General features: G+C 40.6%; 1 long non-coding RNA gene across 1 annotated transcript; it reads left to right on the forward strand.

The window, feature by feature from the left end:
* Positions 1 to 509: 509 nt before the first annotated feature.
* Positions 510 to 5062, forward strand: LOC138112128 (uncharacterized). The gene is made up of 3 exons (XR_011151559.1): positions 510 to 693; positions 3189 to 3339; positions 4800 to 5062. It is a non-coding gene; the product is annotated as an uncharacterized lncRNA (long non-coding RNA).
* Positions 5063 to 5451: the final 389 nt, after the last annotated feature.

Genomic DNA, 5451 nt, shown 5'->3' on the forward strand with positions numbered 1-5451 from the left:
AACTATCTGTAGCCCCCACTTACTTCTAGTTCCAAATTAATATCCTAAGCTACCTCTTTCCAGGTGAATAAAGTAATCATTCTTCTGGAACGGCTCCGTCATTTTCCAGCTCTTTCATACCTCTTATTTTGACTAGATAGTCTTGCTTGAGCCCAGCAACTTAGTGGTAAACATCTTTCTAAAGAGCCTACTCCAAATTTGGTCAATAGCACACTTATTCTTTTCATATTTACAGGAAAAGGTTGATTTACCATTTCTGGCTAGACCTAAAATGCACACCTACCAAAGTGCTTTCCAAACTATTTCTCTTTCAAATGAAAAATAAATTTGGTAAGCCAGTGAATTAAAATAGACCAGCTGCATGCAAAGGTACAAAACTGAACCAGATAGGCAGAGGCAGAAGGGGTTCAGTTATGTATGAGGTACTGGTAAAAAGCTGATGGGTTAAATTGTGGCCAAAAGTGTCAGGTGTTCATTGTTATGGGCTTAAAAAAAAGTGATTTCTTAGAGATAAGGAAGGAGTATTTCTGTTGGCAGTGTTTCTTTAGGGTGTGCTTTCCCAAATCTTTGAAAGGTGGGAGCGGTTCATGTGGAGTTAAGTTGCTTGTAGGTTCAGGTGAATTGTGGTGTGAACTCACATGTAGGTGTTCCCCAGGAAGAGGAGACCCAAAGGTCCAGAGCTGCCAAGTGAAGGTACCTTTTAATCCTATTCATGATGATTGAGGGCCTGGAAATGGTGCCTGGAATGAGGGCCCGGAAACTGGGAGGATCTGTTTTGTTTTCAGAGAGGATATTTTTAATCCAAATTTAGAGCAGAAGTTAGAGTCCCTCATGTGCCTTAGCAAACCTTTGTGTATTCAAATGGGCATTTCATGGCTTTTTCTCCGTGCATGCTGTTTTGCAGTGAGCACAGTCAGGTGCAATTCCTTCCTCAGCCCAGAGCTTGGCTGTGTGAGGTTGAAGAAATCTGTACTAATGTTATCTCCAGCTTATTTTCAGAAGCCCTTTCGGTGCTTTTCTCCCCATAAGCTGGGCAGTTAGAAAGTCTGACACAATTTCTCAGAATACCTTTTTTTCATCCCAAGACTCTTTGCTACTTGGATTCTGTGGCAACTAACGACTCTCTTCTGTTTCTAGCATCTATAACATCATCCTATTCCAAAACCACAGGTAACAAATATTAGGTAGAACTCGGGCTTTTTCTGACTACGGGAGTAAAAAGTCAGGATCTGGTGATCTAGTGAAAGAAACAATGAAATTATTCTGTCTGCTATAGTTTTGGATTTATGCAACAGCTTCACAGGAAGTTCCCTTAGCACAACTTAATTACTGCATACCTTTAGCCTTTAATGTTTTCTGATGAGGGTATCTGAGGCCACACTCTGTTCATGCTGGACTATGTTAGCATTTCTAGAAGTGAATATGAAAAAAGTAAAATATGTAACTGGAGAGGTACTAAAGATTTTGTTTAAATACTTGAGCTGAAATACAGCAATTAGGTATCCATTAACAGGTTTAGAAAATACAAATAAAAATTTCTACATTGGTGGGCACCAGAGTATATTAATTTTGCTGAATAAAAGACATATATCTTTATTTTAAAAAGTCCAGCTTAAAAATCAGGATTTGTTGTAATAAGCAGCTGCACTTCTAGGTCTGCTTTAAGTTAATGTTTTCTAGTCTTCCTGTTACCTTCCCCAGGTGAGTAACAAGACCCTGCTGAGATCATTTAGCCACTGAGATTGGAGCCATCATTGGCTCCAAGGATCTCTCCTTTCTTACCTCCCTGCCTTGGGCCAGAGCAAGACTGTGGTGACAGATGCCTGTGCCTGCATGTGTCAGGCAAGGGCTCCTACTTGCTTCCAAATGGTTACTTGATGTGGCATCCCCAAAGAGTCTGTAATCCTAGTTTGCTTTGTTCTGCATTGCTTAATATCCAGTGACTCAGCAGCATTCCCTGCCACCCACTGGAATATTTTCTGTTATTTTATACATTGTGAAACAACCACTAATTTCATTTCATGGGTGAGGAATGAGCCTGCCAAACATAATTCCCCAGCATGTTATATGGGATCTTATCAGGGAACTGTCACAGCCCCAGGAAAAGTTTAGCTGGCATCTCAGTAAAGGCTCAGTTTTGTGGAAAGACAGTTTTAAAGTGTTTACCCTAGAGATCGTATGGGGTCCAGGAACCCAAGATAATTCCAAGGAATAGTTACTGGGTGAGCAATGAGCAGATGCTTCAGAAGAGACACTAAACAAGCTATGGAGCAGCACTGCCACAGCCTCGAAGCCTCTCCAGGAACAGGTAGACAAGGCAGCTGCTGCTGTATTCCTGCTCCATGGGATAAAGAGACCCAGCTGATCCGCCTTCAGCACTGTACCTTGCTAGCCCTGCACTTCCATGCTGTTTTTTGGAGCCTGAGCATGGTTTGAGTAGTCCTTAAAATGAAGCAGGCATCCATCTTATGCTGGCAAAGGGACAGCTGCTCTGATTCATGGTCCTACAGGACATGGCTGTACCAAACCTGGGCTTACAGTAAGTTGATTGAATGGCTTCAAAGGAATGAGCATAAACTTACTGGATTCTTCTGAGGTGGTTAAGGTTTTTAGTTTGGAAGTAATCTTTGTTTATTTTCCCCCTTATGTTCCACCAGCTGAGGGCTTCACATGTATTTTATGCAAGGCACAGCTGTGGGATGTGCACTGCAGAGGCTGTTCATGGAGAGTATCCATACAGGATAATAAATGCCATTTAACCAAGCAGACATCAGAAGCAACAAACTTCTCTCAGTATTGAACATGTTGTGCCAGTGTCCAGAAAAGGGAGAATCACCTGTGACACTGGGTCCGTAAGCAGGGTAATGTACCTCCTGCATGGCCACAAATGACAGCATGTCTGCCTCAGTCCCAGCAGGGGACTCTGGTAGCAGGCCAGACACATGGGCACTGTTGTATCTGTACCGGCATGAAGTACTGGTAAATACCTAAACTCTAAAATCCATAGGAAGCCAAGTGGCCTAGAGGAAGCAGTGAGCTAGCACAGTAGATGGTGGTGGTGAAGGGCTCACCCAATGCAGTACAACCCTTCCTTGCTATGGTAAATGTGGACACTAGGAAGACAATGGCTATTTCTCATGTGATGCAAATCTTAAAAAAAAGTGGGTTTTTTTCCCCTGTTAAATCAGCTGACCTGCTCTGCTCCTGACACCCTCTGACCATCACTCATCCGATGTAGAATTCAGTTTCCTCATGGACAGGTTCAAGAGGACTACTGGAGGAACAGCAGTAGCACCTAAACCACAGGGAAGCAGATTTTGGATACTAAAAATATTAAAAGTAAGTCTGTTCAGAGGAGGCAACTTTGGATTTTGCTCATGGATGTAAAAAGTTTAATATCACCTTTTGAGAGTTTAATATCACCATAGCCTAAACTGATGTTACTGCCATTGGGAAAATAGTGCTTTTTATGTCTACAAGATCCCCAGAAATACACACCCATATGCAAATTGTACCCATATTATAAGCACATCTGTGACTCCAGACACACTTTCAAAGGATTTGACCAACTAGCAGAACAAAATCCAGTGCTGTGTTTAACATATCAGCCTGACTAAAAGCAGAAGATTAAGAAGCCTTACTGTAAGAAACATTACCAAGACATTAGATATGAGGTTATGATAAATGACAAGTCAAATAGGAGAACCCATATCTAAAGATGGAAAAAAATTAGTCTCTGAAACAATTAGGAATGTATTCCTTCTCAATGGATTTTCCCAAGATACATCCTCAGTCCCTTAAGATAACCTCACCAGAGGATATAATAGATAAAAAGAGAGATTGTGTCTATCACAGATACTGCATTTGTCATCTAATAATTTAAATGTTGAATACTAAATGTTATTGCTAAGTGATGAGAAGGTGGCCTGTAGGACAGTTGCTTGAGCCAAAGGTATAATGATTAGTGGGAGATCCATAGCTTCAGTGATTATCTTGAACTGTCCCAGAAGGATTTGCTCATCCTAAGCAGCAGTTAGAAGAGCCTGTTTCACTTGCCTTTGCAAAACTTTAGCTGAGGGGAAGATGAAAAATATCCATAAGACAAAGAAAAACCCATAACCACAAGAACAGGAGATATAATCTGAAATGAAAGAAGTTAGAGTAAAAAAAGAAGGGGAGAAAAAAGGTCTCCAGCACCCCCGGCCCAAGAATGCAATGACTGTGGGGCCAACAGGAGGCTCAAGAAGTTGCCTCATCTGCAAGGAGTCATTTTCAGGGACATCATTAGGGGAAGGATGTTATTTATTTGCTTGGGTTTTATTTCTCTATAGCCTGCTCATGCCATTACTGGAGAAGGGCTACTGGACTGCAGGTACCTTCATCCCAGCTGTTTTTATTTTGCCTCCCATCTTTGTTAATAAGATTGTGGAGGATGAATCAAAAGCAGCTTCTGGAATGAGGTAAGATGGATGGAAAAAACATGGAAAGATTTATTTTCCTTGGAGAGTCACCATATGTAAATAGTATAATTAGTTCTGGAAATAAGGAGTGTGACTTAGCTGAACTCCCAAAGACTGTCTCTTAGGTTCAGTCTTTGACACCTTTCCAGGGAAACAGCCTGAAGTCATGGGAAATTTTCTGATTCTTCATCTTCTTCAGAGAATCGCTGATATCGGTCTGCTAAGGGTACTTCAGATTCTCTGGAAATAATTTATTTGTAAATTAACTTTTTTTTTGGCAGAGAATGAGAACAGATCTCGTGATGGTCATAAGTGTTCATAAGTGTTTTTTATTTTCAGGCTGGATTGGAGCACCTCAGAGAAATACTGGATGAAAACTGAACTCCTTGCGTGCTCTGGAGAAGATGTTGGCCACTGCAGTACAGTAAATATGATAGTAGAAAACACAAGAATGAGAAAAAAGGAACAGGATCCTTTTTCCTCTTCATACATTCCCATGAATTCACAATTAAAAGCAACTGCATCATTCTGTAAAGAAAAAATTCTGTATCATTTACTTATTTCTTTACACCAAAGTTATTAAATCTGGTGCAAAGAACGTACTTTCAGTTTGATCATTTCTCACCCAGCCTATAGGGTAGGCTGTTACATGATATTCAGAATTCATTCTCTAAATAATTCCAGTGATGTATTACTAAGAATGGTAAGATTTTAATTGCCTTCCAGCAGTTTTAGGTTACACTTCACCCTGCACTGCATCTACAGTCTACATATGTTTAATCCCGGAGCTGTCTTCTAGCAGCAGTTTGGCAGCATTTGTCAAACAGTCGGTGTGTTAAAACTCCAAACATGTTTCTAAGAGCCTGGTGCTAGTACTAGAGGGTTATGGCATTTTCCATATTAAGTAATGATATATATGATGGTAATCACAGTGTCTTTTCCACAACATATTTATAAGGATCAAAACCTTCCTCTGTCACCTATTCTCATG

Source organism: Aphelocoma coerulescens, chromosome 5, assembly GCF_041296385.1.
Source record: "Aphelocoma coerulescens isolate FSJ_1873_10779 chromosome 5, UR_Acoe_1.0, whole genome shotgun sequence".
Lineage (NCBI taxonomy): Eukaryota > Metazoa > Chordata > Aves > Passeriformes > Corvidae > Aphelocoma > Aphelocoma coerulescens.